The sequence below is a fragment of the Leptodactylus fuscus genome, chromosome 4 (assembly GCF_031893055.1).
Source record: "Leptodactylus fuscus isolate aLepFus1 chromosome 4, aLepFus1.hap2, whole genome shotgun sequence".
In the NCBI taxonomy this organism is placed as follows: Eukaryota; Metazoa; Chordata; class Amphibia; order Anura; family Leptodactylidae; genus Leptodactylus; species Leptodactylus fuscus.
The window spans coordinates 9,521,871-9,543,325 of record NC_134268.1 but is presented as its reverse complement, the minus strand read 5'-3'; the positions used below and the strand labels follow the sequence as shown (position 1 = coordinate 9,543,325).

At 44.9% G+C, this 21,455-nt stretch overlaps 1 protein-coding gene across 2 annotated transcripts in view; it reads right to left on the bottom strand.

Annotated features, from left to right (window-relative positions):
* Positions 1–21,455, bottom strand: part of TSNARE1 (t-SNARE domain containing 1) — a 197,688-nt gene that overhangs the window by 164,837 nt on the left and 11,396 nt on the right. For both annotated transcript variants that reach the window (XM_075270039.1, XM_075270038.1), the window contains exon 2: positions 19,814–19,896. The gene's annotated coding sequence lies outside the window, so the exon portion shown is untranslated. The remainder of the gene's footprint in view (positions 1–19,813; positions 19,897–21,455) is intronic.

Sequence of the window (21,455 nt, the reverse complement as noted above, 5' to 3'; positions counted from 1 at the left end):
GAATACAATCTATTACTATCTGTTATCAGCCATGTCAGGAGAGGAGAGGCCGACTGTAGGACAGGGGAATACAATCTATTACTATCTGTTATCAGCCATGTCAGGAGAGGAGAGGCTGACTGTAGGACAGGGGAATACAATCTATTACTATCTGTTATCAGTCATGTCAGGAGAGGAGAGGCCGACTGTAGGACAGGGGAATACAATCTATTACTATCTGTTATCAGCCATGTCAGGAGAGGAGAGGCCGACTGTAGGACAGGAGAATACAATCTATTACTATCTGTTATCAGCCATGTCAGGAGAGGAGAGGCTGACTGTAGGACAGGGGAATACAATCTATTACTATCTGTTATCAGCCATGTCAGGAGAGGCCGACTGTAGGACAGGAGAATACAATCTATTACTATCTGTTATCAGCCATGTCAGGAGAGGCCGACTGTAGGACAGGGGAATACAATCTATTACTATCTGTTATCAGCCATGTCAGGAGAGGAGAGGCCGACTGTAGGACAGGAGAATACAATCTATTACTATCTGTTATCAGCCATGTCAGGAGAGGAGAGGCCGACTGTAGGACAGGGGAATACAATCTATTACTATCTGTTATCAGCCATGTCAGGAGGGGAGAGGCCGACTGTAGGACAGGGGAATACAATCTATTACTATCTGTTATCAGCCATGTCAGGAGAGGAGAAGCCGACTGTAGGACAGGGGAATACAATCTATTACTATCTGTTATCAGCCATGTCAGGAGAGGAGAGGCGGACTGTAGGACAGGGGAATACAATCTATTACTATCTGTTATCAGCCATGTCAGGAGAGGCCGACTGTAGGACAGGAGAATACAATCTATTACTATCTGTTATCAGCCATGTCAGGAGAGGCCGACTGTAGGACAGGGGAATACAATCTATTACTATCTGTTATCAGCCATGTCAGGAGAGGAGAGGCCGACTGTAGGACAGGGGAATACAATCTATTACTATCTGTTATCAGCCATGTCAGGAGAGGAGAGGCTGACTGTAGGACAGGGGAATACAATCTATTACTATCTGTTATCAGTCATGTCAGGAGAGGAGAGGCCGACTGTAGGACAGGGGAATACAATCTATTACTATCTGTTATCAGCCATGTCAGGAGAGGAGAGGCCGACTGTAGGACAGGAGAATACAATCTATTACTATCTGTTATCAGCCATGTCAGGAGAGGAGAGGCTGACTGTAGGACAGGGGAATACAATCTATTACTATCTGTTATCAGCCATGTCAGGAGAGGCCGACTGTAGGACAGGAGAATACAATCTATTACTATCTGTTATCAGCCATGTCAGGAGAGGCCGACTGTAGGACAGGGGAATACAATCTATTACTATCTGTTATCAGCCATGTCAGGAGAGGAGAGGCCGACTGTAGGACAGGGGAATACAATCTATTACTATCTGTTATCAGCCATGTCAGGAGAGGAGAGGCCGACTGTAGGACAGGGGAATACAATCTATTACTATCTGTTATCAGCCATGTCAGGAGAGGAGAGGCCGACTGTAGGACAGGGGAATACAATCTATTACTATCTGTTATCAGCCATGTCAGGAGAGGAGAGGCCGACTGTAGGACAGGAGAATACAATCTATTACTATCTGTTATCAGCCATGTCAGGAGAGGAGAGGCCGACTGTAGGACAGGGGAATACAATCTATTACTATCTGTTATCAGCCATGTCAGGAGAGGAGAGGCCGACTGTAGGACAGGGGAATACAATCTATTACTATCTGTTATCAGCCATGTCAGGAGAGGAGAGGCCGACTGTAGGACAGGGGAATACAATCTATTACTATCTGTTATCAGCCATGTCAGGAGAGGCCGACTGTAGGACAGGGGAATACAATCTATTACTATCTGTTATCAGCCATGTCAGGAGAGGAGAGGCCGACTGTAGGACAGGGGAATACAATCTATTACTATCTGTTATCAGCTATGTCAGGAGGGGAGAGGCCGACTGTAGGACAGGGGAATACTATCTATTACTATCTGTTATCAGCCATGTCAGGAGAGGCCGACTGTAGGACAGGGGAATACAATCTATTACTATCTGTTATCAGCCATGTCAGGAGAGGAGAGGCCGACTGTAGGACAGGGGAATACAATCTATTACTATCTGTTATCAGCCATGTCAGGATGGGATAGGCTGACTACAGTCTTCATCCAGTGACATTCTCCTCCATACATGTGACTGCTCAGCGGGATTATAAGTCATTCTGGACTTTAGGTCCTCGTCTCCTTTAATAAGCCCCTCCAGCGTTGCTGCCCCCTCCGGCCTTTGAGCCTTCAGCTCCTCTTGACTTGCGACCACAATTACGTATGGCACAAGGAAGGAGGGAAGCGCCGGACCTGTCTTCCTCTTTGTGGTTCCTTCCGGAAGCCTTCTCACGTTTGGAGTAATCAGGAGGATATTCATCTGGCGCCATGTCCCTGGCTCGCCAACGTCACTGCATTTACCGCGCTAACACCAATTATCCCTCTCAGGCGGAGTATTCATGTGGGTAAATAGATGACTGATTACATTTTAATGCTGGTATAAAAGGAAGAGCGAATCTGGGCAGCGTACGGGAAACGGCACATCTACAGGTGCTGCGGGGAAAGAGATAAGGAACAGGTGCCAGGAACATCAAGCGCCTGAGAGGCCGAAGACGAGAAGGCAACACGTCCAGGAGAGAGGAGATATGGAGGGAGTTGCCGCAGAACGACAAGAGTCATTAAATTCTGCATAAATCAGCCATACGAGCGACTACAACAACCAGACGGAACAGTAAAGGAGTTTACAGGACTTAGGTTAGGTCATAGGTATGTGATCAGTGGGGGTCCGACACCTAGGACCACCACCCATCAGAGCCGCAGCGTCCTCTAGTGGTAAAGACCAAGTGGTTCAAGGAAGGACAACCAGTGACCTGGTGAAGGGGGTTAATGGAAACCCCAGGGGTAATAAACACGACAAGATGACTGTGATACAAAAGTGTCAGTACACACAGGATGTCACAGTGTGGTGTATATGGGGCGGCACTGCTGCAGACCCCTGACCACCACTGAAAGCACCTGCAACGGGCACGTGAGCATCAGATCCCGGACCGCGATGCAGTGGAAGGCGACGTCCAAAATGATGGATCACAGAACAACAATATCATGTGAAAGGCTGGGAGTGTGGACAGCAATTAGGGGAAGAAGGCCCTGGCCTGGCAGTGTGGCCCTCTGAGGGGGCAGATTGGCCCTATACAATGTTCTGCTGGAAATCTTGGGTCCTGGCATCACTTGTATGTTTATACCCCCCTTCATGGCAGTGTCCAGGAATGAGGAACAAGACAGAGAGATGAAGGTGATGGGGATCCAAAATCCCACTGATCTGGACATGTGCTAAAAAACCAATCCAAGCCATGGATACCGCACCGGGAAACTCATGGGATCTGCTGCCAATATACAGTATATTATCCTATCCATGAACCTAGAACACGCTGCACTAAGCAAGCAAGACAGAGAAGACCAGGACGCTCCAAGATGGACGTGCAGATCAGTGGCCCATGGCAGCGCTCACCCCCTCTGTCCGGCAGATAATCGGAGGCAGCGCCGGGCGCTCCGCTATAGTGACAGGTACAAGAGGTGCAGGATCAGTCCTACAAGAAAAAGGGTCTACGTGGAAACCGGTGTCAGGGGCTCTAGGACGAGACGGCTGCACAGTGATGCGCAGATATAAGACTATAATGTCAGCGGCAGAGCCCAGGCGGCCATATTTACTACGGAGAATAGAACTGGGTGTCTTAGAAACAGTCAGCAACGAACCTGCAAAATGCTAAATTCTGTGCAAAGAAAAAAAATGGCCGCCCATTGTCACCTGCTGAATTTGGAAAGCTCCAAAAGAATGGGGACAAAAAGGAGGTGATCATAGCGAAGTAGATGCTGAATACACCCTGTACAATAACACGCACTTATATACATCACACTGCAAGAACCGAACAGGGTAAGGGGAACCTACCAAGTCATTATACAGGAGGGGGCAGCACACAGGACCTGGCGATTGTTAAAAGGGGGTAACATATGGCGAATCAATAGCACAAAATGCAATTTTGCAGATCAATTTTTCTGGACACTAGGTGGCAGCACTATCAAGACAAAACATATTACAAGAAATTAATTAAAAAGTGATACAGTACACAAAACTGCATATATCACAGTCTGAACATGCTGCTAGAAAAATCCTGTGCTATACTCCAGAGCTGCGCTCACTATTCTGCTGGTACAGTCACTGTGTACATACATTACATTACTTATCCTGTATTATACTCCAGAGCTGCGCTCACTATTCTGCTGGTACAGTCACTGTGTACATACATTACATTACTTATCCTGTATTATACTCCAGAGCTGCGCTCACTATTCTGCTGGTGCAGTCACTGTGTACATACATTACATTACTTATCCTGTATTATACTCCAGAGCTGAGCTCACTATTCTGCTGTACAGTCACTGTGTACATACATTACATTACTTATCCTGTATTATACTCCAGAGCTGCACTCACTATTCTGCTGGTACAGTCACTGTGTACATACATTACTTATCCTGTATTATACTCCAGAGCTGCGCTCACTATTCTGCTGGTACAGTCACTGTGTACATACATTACATTACTTATCCTGTATTATACTCCAGAGCTGCACTCACTATTCTGCTGGTACAGTCACTGTGTACATACATTACATTACTTATCCTGTATTATACTCCAGAGCTGCACTCACTATTCTGCTGGTACAGTCACTGTGTACATACATTACATTACTTATCCTGTATTATACTCCAGAGCTGCGCTCACTATTCTGCTGGTGCAGTCACTGTGTACATACATTACATTACTTATCCTGTATTATACTCCAGAGCTGCGCTCACTATTCTGCTGGTACAGTCACTGTGTACATACATTACATTACTTATCCTGTATTATACTCCAGAGCTGCGCTCACTATTCTGCTGGAGCAGTCACTGTGTACATACATTACATATCCTGTATTATACTCCAGAGCTGCGCTCACTATTCTGCTGGTACAGTCACTGTGTACATACATTACTTATCCTGTATTATACTCCAGAGCTGCGCTCACTATTCTGCTGGTACAGTCACTGTGTACATACATTACATTACTTATCCTGTATTATACTCCAGAGCTGCGCTCACTATTCTGCTGGTGTAGTCACTGTGTACATACATTACATTACTTATCCTGTATTATACTCCAGAGCTGCACTCACTATTCTGCTGGTACAGTCACTGTGTACATACATTACATTACTTATCCTGTATTATACTCCAGAGCTGCACTCACTATTCTGCTGGTACAGTCACTGTGTACATACATTACATTACTTATCCTGTATTATACTCCAGAGCTGCGCTCACTATTCTGCTGGTGCAGTCACTGTGTACATACATTACATTACTTATCCTGTATTATACTCCAGAGCTGCGCTCACTATTCTGCTGGTGGTCACTGTGTACATACATTACATTACTTATCCTGTATTATACTCCAGAGCTGCGCTCACTATTCTGCTGGTACAGTCACTGTGTACATACATTACATTACTTATCCTGTATTATACTCCAGAGCTGCGCTCACTATTCTGCTGGTACAGTCACTGTGTACATACATTACATTACTTATCCTGTATTATACTCCAGAGCTGCGCTCACTATTCTGCTGGTGCAGTCACTGTGTACATACATTACATTACTTATCCTGCATTATACTCCAGAGCTGCACTCACTATTCTGCTGGTACAGTCACTGTGTACATACATTACATTACTTATCCTGTATTATACTCCAGAGCTGCGCTCACTATTCTGCTGGTACAGTCCCTGTGTACATACATTACATTACTTATCCTGTATTATACTCCAGAGTTGCGCTCACTATTCTGCTGGTACAGTCCCTGTGTACATACATTACATTACTTATCCTGTATTATACTCCAGAGCTGCGCTCACTATTCTGCTGGTGCAGTCACTGTGTACATACATTACATTACTTATCCTGTATTATACTCCAGAGCTGCACTCACTATTCTGCTGGTGCAGTCACTGTGTACATACATTACTTATCCTGTATTATACTCCAGAGCTGCACTCACTATTCTGCTGGTACAGTCACTGTGTACATACATTACATTACTTATCCTGTATTATACTCCAGAGCTGCGCTCACTATTCTGCTGGTGCAGTCACTGTGTACATACATTACATTACTTATCCTGTATTATACTCCAGAGCTGCGCTCACTATTCTGCTGGTGGTCACTGTGTACATACATTACATTACTTATCCTGTATTATACTCCAGAGCTGCGCTCACTATTCTGCTGGTACAGTTACTGTGTACATACATTACATTACTTATCCTGTATTATACTCCAGAGCTGCGCTCACTATTCTGCTGGTACAGTCACTGTGTACATACATTACTTATCCTGTATTATACTCCAGAGCTGCGCTCACTATTCTGCTGGTACAGTCACTGTGTACATACATTACATTACTTATCCTGTATTATACTCCAGAGCTGCGCTCACTATTCTGCTGGTACAGTCACTGTGTACATACATTACATTACATTACTTATCCTGTATTATACTCCAGAGCTGCGCTCACTATTCTGCTGGTGCAGTCACTGTGTACATACATTACATTACTTATCCTGTATTATACTCCAGAGCTGCGCTCACTATTCTGCTGGTGCAGTCACTGTGTACATACATTACATTACTTATCCTGTATTATACTCCAGAGCTGCACTCACTATTCTGCTGGTACAGTCACTGTGTACATACATTACGTTACTTATCCTGTATTATACTCCAGAGCTGCGCTCACTATTCTGCTGGTACAGTCACTGTGTACATACATTACATTACTTATCCTGTATTATACTCCAGAGCTGCGCTCACTATTCTGCTGGTGCAGTCACTGTGTACATACATTACATTACTTATCCTGTATTATACTCCAGAGCTGCGCTCACTATTCTGCTGGTGCAGTCACTGTGTACATACATTACATTACTTATCCTGTATTATACTCCAGAGCTGCGCTCACTATTCTGCACACAACATCTTGCACAGTATCGGTGGGGTTTGGTGCAGGATTCTCAGGTTTAGGATTAGAGGTATGTCACACTATTGCTCCCCTTCTGGGTGTCACCCTGCAGGACTCCACCACTACGCCCATGGTCATACACAGGGTTAATCCCCGCTCCTGGCGAGCCTCTGATGTTTCGTACACTTGAGATTGTTTGCAAGCAGAAAAACATAAATCCAGAATGAAGAAGAGAGCGGGGAAGTAAATGAAGTTAATGTGCTTGGGTGGCCGCTCAATGATGTGAGTAAGCACAGTCTGAGAACATGCCGGAACCCTCAAAAATCAGGCAAGAAATTAGTGAGATTGAGCAAAAGGAGCGGAAACGGGAAACAAAGTGTGAAATTGTATTTCTGCCTCTTACACGACGGGAGAGAATGACGAGAAGAGACGCTCGCTGCGTGCAACAGCCCCGGTCATTAGGGATGCAGGAAAAAGCGGGACATAATCTGCTCATACTGTCAGTGTGCACGCACAGGTGGGGGCGCTGCTGAGCACAGTGTGTATGCACAGGTGAGGGCGCTGCTGAGCTCAGTGTGTGCGCAGAGGTGGGGGCGCTTCTGAGGTCAGTGTGTACGCAGAGGTGGGGGCGCTGCTGAGCACAGTGTGTACATAGGTGGGGGCGCTGTTGAACACTGTGCACGCACAGGTGGGGGCGCTGCTGAGCACAGTGTATACGCACAGGTGAGGGCGCTGCTGAGCTCAGTGTGTACATAGGTGGAGGTGCTGCTGAGCACAGTGTATACGTACAGGTGAGGGCGCTGCTGAGCTCAGTGTGTACATAGGTGGAGGTGCTGCTGAGCACAGTGTATACGCACAGGTGAGGGTGCTGCTGAGCACAGTGTATACGTACAGGTGGGGGCGCTGCTGAGCACAGTGTATACGTACAGGTGAGGGCGCTGCTGAGCACAGTGTATACGCACAGGTGGGGGCGCTGCTGAGCACAGTGTATACGTACAGGTGAGGGCGCTGCTGAGCTCAGTGTGTACATAGGTGGAGGTGCTGCTGAGCACAGTGTGTACGCACAGGTGGGGGCGCTGCTGAGCACAGTGTATACGCACAGGTGAGGGCGCTGCTGAGCACAGTGTATACGTACAGGTGGGGGCGCTGCTGAGCACAGTGTGTACACACAGGTGGGGGCGCTGCTGAGCACAGTGTGTCCATAGGCAGCAGTGAGTAAAGGGAGCAGCTCGCTAATATACACAGTGCCCCATAACAAGGCCGGATCCCATCACTGACGGCAGACACTCGCTTTGATCATGGAGAGCGACTTCAGACGTCACAGGATTGTTTCCGAGGATCATTAACAGCAAAGACAACAATAACACTCCCTCAGCACAAGTGCTCTGCGCTCGTCACATCATGGGACATAGTTAGGCAGCTGCACTGTACGGTCCTTCAGATATGGGGAGGGTGGGGGGGCTTATTAGACGTTCCTGCCGCAGCGACGTCCCCCATAGTCTAAGCAGGTTCTCTTTGTACATATATAAACCCCCACTGACTATGCAGAGCCCATCAATTACCGCCCATCAATAGTTAATAAGTCTGCAGCAAGGATCATTAGAGGTGGCCAATCACCAGAGGGGGCCCAGAAAACCGCGCTGAAATCCATCATGTACGTGGCGTACGTGCGCCGCCCAGCACCGCCACAGTCATTGATGTAAACACATGTGTTGCAAATATCGCCATCGCTGGCAAGCAAGACCAATGCAAACTTCTGATATAAAATACTACATACTAGATGATCCGACCAGTACGGCGAGAGATATGGCAATACAAAAAGGACGAAGAAATGGATAAAACCCAGAGCCAGGAAAAAATAATAACCGAGCAGCGCTAACCACGACGCCCGTCACTCATGTCCGTATCAGCCGTCAGTACATGAAAGCCGGTCCTTAGTCCTCACAAGAGCGTGAAGATATCAGCCTGTAGTGTGTGTATATATATATATATATATATATATATATATATATATATATATGTGACCCCCCAATCCATGGTTGGCACCAAAGTGTCAAGAAAGACTAAGGATTCACGAGATGAATCACTAAGAAATGTAATAATATACCGTATAAAGGGTCCAGAAATATTAAACTTACACTACAGTATTCATATCATATACTGCAGAAACAAGAGCTCGACTACAGAAGAATATACTGCCCCATCTACAAACATTATATTACTGCTCCTATGTACAAGAATATAACTACTATAATACTGCCCTCTATGTACAAAAATATAACTACTATAATACTACTCCTATGTACAAGAATATAACTACTATAATACTGCCCCCTATGTACAAAAATATAACTACTATAATACTGCTCCTATGTACAAGAATATAACTACTATAATACTACTCCTATGTACAAGAATATAACTACTATAATACTACCTCCTATGTACAAGAATATAACTACTATAATACTACCTGCTATGTACAAGAATATAACTACTATAATACTGCTCCTATGTACAAGAATATAACTACTATAATACTGCTCCTATGTACAAGAATATAACTACTATAATACTGCTCCTATGTACAAGAATATAACTACTATAATACTACCTCCTATGTACAAGAATATAACTACTATAATACTGCTCCTATGTACAAGAATATAACTACTATAATACTGCTCCTATGTACAAGAATATAACTACTATAATACTACCTCCTATGTACAAGAATATAACTACTATAATACCGCCCCCTATGTACAAGAATATAACTACTATAATACTACCTGCTATGTACAAGAATATAACTACTATAATACTGCTCCTATGTACAAGAATATAACTACTATAATACTACCTCCTATGTACAAGAATATAACTACTATAATACCGCCCCCTATGTACAAGAATATAACTACTATAATACTACCTGCTATGTACAAGAATATAACTACTATAATACTGCTCCTATGTACAAGAATATAACTACTATAATACTACCTCCTATGTACAAGAATATAACTACTATAATACTGCTCCTATGTACAAGAATATAACTACTATAATACTGCTCCTATGTACAAGAATATAACTACTATAATACTACCTCCTATGTACAAGAATATAACTACTATAATACCGCCCCCTATGTACAAGAATATAACTACTATAATACTACTCCTATATACAAGAATATAACTACTATAATACTGCTGCTATGTACAAGAATATAACTACTATAATACTGCTCCTATGTACAAGAATATAACTACTATAATACCGCCCCCTATGTACAAGAATATAACTACTATAATACTACTCCTATGTACAAGAATATAACTACTATAATACTGCTCCTATGTACAAGAATATAACTACTATAATACTACCTCCTATGTACAAGAATATAACTACTATAATACTGCTCCTATGTACAAGAATATAACTACTATAATACTACCTCCTATGTACAAGAATATAACTACTATAATACCGCCCCCTATGTACAAGAATATAACTACTATAATACTACTCCTATGTACAAGAATATAACTACTATAATACTGCTGCTATGTACAAGAATATAACTACTATAATACTGCTCCTATGTACAAGAATATAACTGCTATAATACTACTCCTATGTACAAGAATATAACTACTATAATACTGCTGCTATGTACAAGAATATAACTACTATAATACTGCTCCTATGTACAAGAATATAACTACTATAATACTGCTCCTATGTACAAGAATATATCTACTATAATACTGTTCCTATGTACAAGAATATAACTACTATAATACTACTCCTATGTACAAGAATATAACTACTATAATACTACTCCTATGTACAAGAATATAACTACTATAATACTGCTCCTATGTACAAGAATATAACTACTATAATACTACTCCTATGTACAAGAATATAACTACTATAATACTGCTCCTATGTACAAGAATATAACTACTATAATACTACTTCCTATGTACAAGAATATAACTACTATAATACTACCTCCTATGTACAAGAATATAACTACTATAATACTACTCCTATGTACAAGAATATAACTACTATAATACTGCCCCCTATGTATAAGAATATAACTACTATAATACTACCTCCTATGTACAAGAATATAACTACTATAATACTACTCCTATGTACAAGAATATAACTACTATAATACCGCCCTCTCTATACTGACTTCTGCGGACCTCTGACATTGTCTTAGCACTTCTCTTGTATAATTTTGCACACTCTTAGAACGGTACAATTTCGCTGTCATGTGTTCAGCTGATTTCTTACGACTGTATTTTTCGCTTTCATGCCTCTGTAGATGCCGCTCCATCCGGGCTACATACAAAGCCTTCTGTGACTAGCGGGTCTTGTTGGGTCTGTTCGGCTCACATTTTCACTGACACTAATACATACGGTGGGCGGTAGGAAATTATTTTCTGCAGCAGTTTCCAGGCATAATTTTAAATCATGAAGCAGACGGATGTATTAGGTGCGCTGGTTTTCTGCATTTATTATGGGGAGGGGGGTGTATTATAACAGTGTACTCTGAGGATAACCCCCCTCCTGCCATACTATAATGATGCGGCAAGGAGGCGGATGACATTACACAGCAGATAACCAATATGGCTCCTCTTCCCAGGTTGCTCTTTCAATCTCCGGTGTAGCGGGGGCGCAGGGCATCTCGCTGTCCTGGAGAGATAAAACGCCAAGTGGAGCCGGGCGGAGGTATTATTCAAATGAGACGTCACAGCGACGTCTTAAAAGGTTACCTGGTTTAATTGGTATGCTTTATGACCGGCTCAATTAAGAATAAAAAACTACCCCGGCCACGGAAACTCCTCGGCTTGCCATTTGATACTCGCCGTTCCTGGCGGTAAACAGTTTTGAGAAGCGGGCGACCTCTCCAAAAGGCTAGAGCAAAAGGGACGTCGTATCTCTTCCTGCAGCCGCTCCGGGCGCTGACAGCGGGGTAATTAAAAATAAGATTTTCTTCTTAATGCTCCTCGTTGCCCAAGTGAACGTGATAGATTGTAATCGTCCCGCCCGGCTCGCCATCGCCAGGCCCGTGTGCACGCCGAAACTGGAAGTAGGATTTAATTCAAGAAATGAGTGAAAAGTGGAATGAAACAGGTCGGAGGAAGAAAGTGCAATACCAACAGCGCGGCGCGAAACGAGTGATGGGGAGCGATCGCAGGCGGCGGGATCCGGACCCAATACCCAATAGGAGGTCAGAAGAACCGGACAATAGTGTGTAGTGATCCCTATGGATCTGTCACAAGCGATAGATTGTCATCACCCTGCGAGCTCGCCACTGCTAGGCACGGGATAATAAACAATATAATACACGCTGTTCAGTACAAATTCCAGTTTTCTACGGTATGCAAATTAGTTCTCTCACAGCACTGGGGGCGGGCCCAATGCTGCGAGAGAAATCTCCAGTGATCATCTATCTTCTTCTGGAATGGCCTTTCCCTGCTTCTTCTTCCAGTGTTGGGGTCAAACTTCTACGCATGCACATCGGGCCTCGGGCAGAGCTGACTGCACATGCGCACAGCCATTTTCTTGTGGCCGGTTACCCCAACTTACTGTGTAAGTGGCCACAAGAAAATGGCGACTTACACCAGGAGGGCATGAGCAGTCAGCGTTACCCGAGACTTAGAGGTCTGAAGCCAGCGCCGAAAGGCGACACGTGAAGAACCCATTCCTGAAGAAGTGAAGAAGATGGAGGCGGCGCTGGAGAGTTCTCTTGCAGCATTGGGGACGCCCCCAGTGCTGTTTGAGCGGAGGCCCGTCCCCAGTGCTGCGGAGAACTCATTTGTATACAGAAGAAAACCTGGATTTCTAACAAATGGCGGCGTGAAGAAGACATCTAAAGGTAGGAGAAGGATAGCCTTTCTTAAGGCTATTCCTACGTGTTATCAAGAAAAAATATTGTTTTAATAATAGGATCCCTTTAAAGAAGCCGTAGTGTTGGGGTGAGTGCTACGGCTTCTCCGCTGAATACTAAACACAGCGCCACACATTACATAGTGGCTGTACTTTGTATTGCAGCTCAGCCCAATTCACTTGAGCTGCACTTAGACCAGATGACACATGAATGTGATACACTTGGGTTCCGCTGTCCCTTTGAGCACCTGATCTGTGGGGGTACTTGGTGTTAGACCCCCACTAATCAGATATTGATAACCTAGCCTTAGATCGGATACCGAGGATCGCCACTCAACAGCTGTTGGATGAGGCTACGGTGTACACAAGCAGTTCTAAGACATCACAGGGTACAACAACAGCTCAGTCCTGTTCATGTGAATGGGGCTGAGCTGCAATACCAAGCAAACCACTACAAGGCGCAGTGCTGTGCTTGGTATTCAGTGTAAAGGCCGCATAGCTCAGCCGAACACTATGGCCAGGTCATTGATATGCAAGTTTTGTAAAACCCCTTTAACACCTGGACAACACCTTTAACGATAGAAATAAGCAAAGATCAGAGGAACAAAGCAAAACTGTATCTTACTACTACTGGATACAGAGAAGTACAATAAGGGGGGGGGGGGGGGGGGGAGCTCGGCACATTCACACCATACAGACAAGCCTGCACTGCAAAAAACTGCACGGAGACTGGATGGTTTCAGTGCACACTCGGAATTTTTCAGGTCAAATCTACGTACTTAAAGGAGATAGAGTAGGACCCCTACTACCGCTATTACTAGAATAGGACCCCTACTACCGCTATTACTAGAATAGGACCCCTACTACCCCTATAACTAGAATAGGACCCCTACTACCCCTAGTACTAGAATAGGACCCCTACTACCGCTATTACTAGAATAGGACCCCTACTACCCCTATTACTAGAATAGGACCCCTACTACCCCTATTACTAGAATAGGACCCCTACTACCACTATTACTAGAATAGGACCCCTACTACCCCTATTACTAGAATAGGACCCCTACTACCACTATTACTAGAATAGGACCCCTACTACCCCTATTACTAGAATAGGACCCCTACTACCCCTATAACTAGAATAGGACCCCTACTACCACTATTACTAGAATAGGACCCCTACTACCCCTATTACTAGAATAGGACCCCTACTACCCCTATAACTAGAATAGGACCCCTACTACCACTATTACTAGAATAGGACCCCTACTACCCCTATAACTAGAATAGGACCCCTACTACCCCTATAACTAGAATAGGACCCCTACTACCACTATTACTAGAATAGGACCCCTACTACCCCTATTACTAGAATAGGACCCCTACTACCCCTAGTACTAGAATAGGACCCCTACTACCTCTATTACTAGAATAGGACCCCTACTACCCCTAGTACTAGAATAGGACCCCTACTACCACTATTACTAGAATAGGACCCCTACTACCCCTATTACTAGAATAGGACCCCTACTACCGCTATTACTAGAATAGGACCCCTACTACCCCTATTACTAGAATAGGACCCTTACTACCCCTAGTACTAGAATAGGACCCCTACTACCCCTATAACTAGAATAGGACCCCTACTACCGCTATTACTAGAATAGGACCCCTACTACCGCTATTACTAGAATAGGACCCCTACTACCCCTAGTACTAGAATAGGACCCCTACTACCCCTAGTACTAGAATAGGACCCCTACTACCCCTAGTACTAGAATAGGACCCCTACTACCCCTAGTACTAGAATAGGACCCCTACTACCGCTATTACTAGAATAGGACCCCTACTACCCCTATAACTAGAATAGGACCCCTACTACCGCTATTACTAGAATAGGACCCCTACTACCGCTATTACTAGAATAGGACCCCTACTACCGCTATTACTAGAATAGGACCCCTACTACCCCTATTACTAGAATAGGACCCCTACTACCCCTATTACTAGAATAGGACCCCTACTACCACTATTACTAGAATAGGACCCCTACTACCCCTATTACTAGAATAGGACCCCTACTACCACTATTACTAGAATAGGACCCCTACTACCCCTATTACTAGAATAGGACCCCTACTACCCCTATAACTAGAATAGGACCCCTACTACCACTATTACTAGAATAGGACCCCTACTACCCCTATTACTAGAATAGGACCCCTACTACCCCTATAACTAGAATAGGACCCCTACTACCACTATTACTAGAATAGGACCCCTACTACCCCTATAACTAGAATAGGACCCCTACTACCCCTATAACTAGAATAGGACCCCTACTACCACTATTACTAGAATAGGACCCCTACTACCCCTATTACTAGAATAGGACCCCTACTACCCCTAGTACTAGAATAGGACCCCTACTACCTCTATTACTAGAATAGGACCCCTACTACCCCTAGTACTAGAATAGGACCCCTACTACCACTATTACTAGAATAGGACCCCTACTACCCCTATTACTAGAATAGGACCCCTACTACCGCTATTACTAGAATAGGACCCCTACTACCACTATTACTAGAATAGGACCCCTACTACCCCTAGTACTAGAATAGGACCCCTACTACCCCTATAACTAGAATAGGACCCCTACTACCGCTATTACTAGAATAGGACCCCTACTACCCCTATTACTAGAATAGGACCCCTACTACCCCTAGTACTAGAATAGGACCCCTACTACCCCTATAACTAGAATAGGACCCCTACTACCGCTATTACTAGAATAGGACCCCTACTACCCCTATTACTAGAATAGGACCCCTACTACCCCTAGTACTAGAATAGGACCCCTACTACCCCTATTACTAGAATAGGACCCCTACTACCCCTATAACTAGAATAGGACCCCTACTACCACTATTACTAGAATAGGACCCCTACTACCCCTATAACTAGAATAGGACCCCTACTACCCCTAGTACTAGAATAGGACCCCTACTACCCCTAGTACTAGAATAGGACCCCTACTACCCCTATAACTAGAATAGGACCCCTACTACCGCTATTACTAGAATAGGACCCCTACTACCCCTATTACTAGAATAGGACCCCTACTACCCCTAGTACTAGAATAGGACCCCTACTACCCCTATAACTAGAATAGGACCCCTACTACCGCTATTACTAGAATAGGACCCCTACTACCCCTATTACTAGAATAGGACCCCTACTACCCCTAGTACTAGAATAGGACCCCTACTACCCCTATTACTAGAATAGGACCCCTACTACCCCTATAACTAGAATAGGACCCCTACTACCACTATTACTAGAATAGGACCCCTACTACCCCTATAACTAGAATAGGACCCCTACTACCCCTAGTACTAGAATAGGACCCCTACTACCACTATTACTAGAATAGGACCCCTACTACCCCTATTACTAGAATAGGACCCCTACTACCACTATTACTAGAATAGGACCCCTACTACCCCTAGTACTAGAATAGGACCCCTACTACCTCTATTACTAGAATAGGACCCATACTACCCCTATTACTAGAAAAGGACCCCTACTACCACTATTACTAGAATAGGACCCCTACTACCACTATTACTAGAATAGGACCCCTACTACCACTATTACTAGAATAGGACCCATACTACCCCTATTACTAGAATAGGACCCCTACTACCCCTAGTACTAGAATAGGACCCCTACTACCCCTATTACTAGAATAGGACCCCTACTACCCCTATAACTAGAATAGGACCCCTACTACCACTATTATTAGAATAGGACCCCTACTACCCCTATTACTAGAATAGGACCCCTACTACCACTATTACTAGAATAGGACCCCTACTACCACTATTACTAGAATAGGACCCCTACTACCACTATTACTAGAATAGGACCCCTACTACCCCTATAACTAGAATAGGACCCCTACTACCCCTAGTACTAGAATAGGACCCCTACTACCTCTATTACTAGAATAGGACCCATACTACCCCTATTACTAGAATAGGACCCCTACTACCCCTAGTACTAGAATAGGACCCCTACTACCCCTATAACTAGAATAGGACCCCTACTACCCCTAGTACTAGAATAGGACCCCTACTACCCCTATAACTAGAATAGGACCCCTACTACCACTAGTACTAGAATAGGACCCCTACTACCCCTATTACTAGAATAGGACCCCTACTACCACTATTACTAGAATAGGACCCCTACTACCACTATTACTAGAATAGGACCCCTACTACCACTATTACTAGAATAGGACCCCTACTACCACTATTACTAGAATAGGACCCCTACTACCCCTATAACTAGAATAGGACCCCTACTACCCCTAGTACTAGAATAGGACCCCTACTACCACTATTACTAGAATAGGACCCCTACTACCCCTAGTACTAGAATAGGACCCCTACTACCTCTATTACTAGAATAGGACCCCTACTACCCCTAGTACTAGAATAGGACCCCTACTACCCCTATTACTAGAATAGGACCCCTACTACCACTATTACTAGAATAGGACCCCTACTACCCCTATTACTAGAATAGGACCCCTACTACCACTATTACTAGAATAGGACCCCTACTACCCCTAGTACTAGAATAGGACCCCTACTACCCCTATTACTAGAATAGGACCCCTACTACCCCCATTACTAGAATAGGACCCCTACTACCCCTAGTACTAGAATAGGACCCCTACTACCCCTAGTACTAGAATAGGACCCCTACTACCTCTATTACTAGAATAGGACCCCTACTACCCCTATTACTAGAATAGGACCCCTACTACCCCTATTACTAGAATAGGACCCCTACTACCCCTATTACTAGAATAGGACCCCTACTACCCATACTACTAGAATAGGACCCCTACTACCCCTATTACTAGAATAGGACCCCTACTACCCCTATTACTAGAATAGAACCCCTACTACCCCTATTACTAGAATAGGACCCCTACTACCCCTAGTACTACAATAGGACCCCTACTACCCCTATAACTAGAATAGGACCCCTACTACCGCTATTACTAGAATAGGACCCCTACTACCCCTATTACTAGAATAGGACCCCTACTACCCCTATTACTACAATAGGACCCCTACTACCCCTATTACTAGAATAGGACACCTACTACCACTATTACTAGAATAGGACCCCTACTACCCCTATTACTAAAATAGGACCCCTACTACCCCTAGTACTAGAATAGGACCCCTACTACCCCTAGTACTAGAATAGGACCCCTACTACCCCTATTACTAAAATAGGACCCCTACTACCCCTAGTACTAGAATAGGACCCCTACTACCACTATTACTAGAATAGGACCCCTACTACCCCTATTACTAGAATAGGACCCCTACTACCCCTATTACTAGAATAGGACCCCTACTACCCCTATTACTAGAATAGGACCCCTACTACCCCTATTACTAGAATAGGACCCCTACTACCCCTATTACTAGAATAGGACCCCTACTACCCCTATTACTAGAATAGGACCCCTACTACCCCTATTACTAGAATAGGACCCCTACTACCCCTATTACTAGAATAGGACCCCTACTACCCCTATTACTAGAATAGGACCCCTACTACTAGAATAGGACCCCTACTACTAGAATAGGACCCCTACTACCACTATTACTAGAATAGGACCCCTACTACCACTATTACTAGAATAGGGCCCCTACTACCCCTATAACTAGAATAGGACCCCTACTACCCCTATTACTAGAATAGGACCCCTACTACTCCTATTACTAGAATAGGACCCCTACTACCCCTATTACTAGAATAGGACCCCTACTACCCCTATAACTAGAATAGGACCCCTACTACCACTATTACTAGAATAGGACCCCTACTACCACTATTACTAGAATAGGGCCCCTACTACCCCTATAACTAGAATAGGACCCCTACTACCACTATTACTAGAATAGGACCCCTACTACCCCTATTACTAGAATAGGACCCCTACTACTCCTATTACTAGAATAGGACCCCTACTACCACTATTACTAGAATAGGACCCCTACTACCCCTATTACTAGAATAGGACCCCTACTACTCCTATTACTAGAATAGGACCCCTGCTGAACATGCCGCCCTTCCACCAGAAGTTGATCTCCAAGGATCCTGGTTGTCAAACTCCCCGCTGATCTTCAATGGACAACTGATACATCCTTGGATACCTCTTTCAAGGGCTTGTCCGGGGACTTTACTTGCCTTCCATTAGTGATTTCTTCATGCTGGACCCCAAGACTCTAACCTTGGGTCACACGATATGAGCCAGCCCCGCCGCCCCCTGGGTCACTGCATCTTCTCTCCTAGTTATCTGTTCTATGGGGGATGGAATTATAGGAAATTACCTGGTGGTGGAGTGACCAGGGCTCAGGATCTGAAGCAAGGCCAGAACCTCCAAGTCCAACATGAAGAAGCCTCTGGAGGACATCAGATAAACTTAACTCCTCGACAACCCCTTGAACAAGTTTCACCTGTAAACTTAACAAACTGCACCCAAATGCACTGGATGGAAGTGTCCTCATACAAGAAGAGAAGGATCCATTATATGACAAACAGGTCCTGCTGGATCATAACCGGATCCATCAGATTTCCATCATGGTGTCCAACATTTCTGACAGATCCTCCAGTGAAGATGTGACCATGACGTTATGAGGGTGGGGGATGTGTAATTACCTCACAGCAGAAGAACGCCCTCTCGGTGGGTCGGCTGGTGGCCCCTGGCCGCTTCTTGTGATGGAGATCAACTCCGCTGGGACCTGTCAATGAAAAAAGGCAAAAGACCAAAAATGAATAAAACTATTAAGAAAAAGTGTCATCTATTCCATGCACACCACAACGATTCCCAGGGTGTCGTCTGCGGTGTCCCCTGTCAGGTCCCACCATTGGGCTCTATGCAGAGACCTGCACCATGGAGGGTCTGGGCCTTGTACCTGCTACACCCTCCGAGGGAATCCTACAGATGGTAATTAAGGGGAAGGGGACGTACTGGAAAGAGCTGCTACTCTTCCAGTGGGCTCGACACAACCAAGAACTAGAAGACTCACAAGTATAAGAATGATCCCTATGGACGTCTCCCCCACAAGTGCAATGGAGGCGGGTCCTAGCCTAGAAGTGTCCCGGGCGCTGAGCACTGTGATGCTGCACTGCTACTGGTCAGACACTGCGGCCACCACTCAATGGCGGACTCCTGTATCAACAACGTGATAGGACGGGCCATATATACAGATCCTATGGGCTTCTTGTTCTCCATCACCAGACGACGGAGACAAAGTATCTTAACCCTTTGCTTCAGGGCGTCTAAGTACTAAAACATAAATCTTCACCAATTAGAATTTTAGTAAATAACAAAGCACCGGAAGTCATAGAAAATACACAAAATACAAAAAAAAAAAATCCTCCTTTTGTTCAGCCATTGAACGTCAGGCGTTTGTCAGTAAGCTAACACCTACACGCAGATCCTGTATGACCGCTTCTGACGCACGAAACGCTGAATACCAGGGACAGGGGCTGACGGGTTCTGGAGATCTCCTCCTCGCCTGCAGCACAAGTAATAAAAAGTGTCGAAAAGTCAAGAAGAGACAAGTCCGGGGCGACGAGCGGCAAAAGGGAGCGGGCGGAGCTGGAAGGGGAAAGGCCGCACGGAGTACTGCGCCCAAATGGGATGCTGGGAGTCGTAATTCAGATCCATGCGGAGGGTATCAATGACATCCCTCAGGGGTCTTACAGGCTTACTTGGAGATTGACAACCTATTCTTTAATTGGGGGTGCGACAACCGGGACCCCTAAAGAGGCGCCAGCATACAGCGATTCACCTGAATGGGACTGATCTGCTGCTGAGAACAGGTGCGGGTACCCGGGTGTCGGACACCCACTAATCTGATCTTGATGACCTGTCCTTAAAATAGGTCAGTAATATGTTTAGCCTTTGATGTCCTCAATCCTTAAAGGGATTCTACCATTAAAATCAAATTTTTTTTGCCACTTAAAGGCTATTCTTCTCCTACCTTTAGAGGTCTTCTCTACCCCGCCGTTCGGTAGAAATCCCAGTTTTCGCCGGTATGCAAATGAGCTCTTTCACAGCACTGGGGGCGTGTCCTAGCGCTCAAACAGCACAGGGGGCGTCCCCAATGCTGCGAGAGAACTCTCCAGCGCTGCCTCCATCTTCTTCAGGAACGGCCTCTTCATGCGTCTTCTTCTGGTGCTGGTGGTCAAACTTCTAGGCCTCGAGCAGAGCCAACTAGGCATGCCCGAGGCCACAAGAAAAATGGTCACTTACACAATAAGCGGCCATTTTCTTGTGGCCTGTGGGCATGCG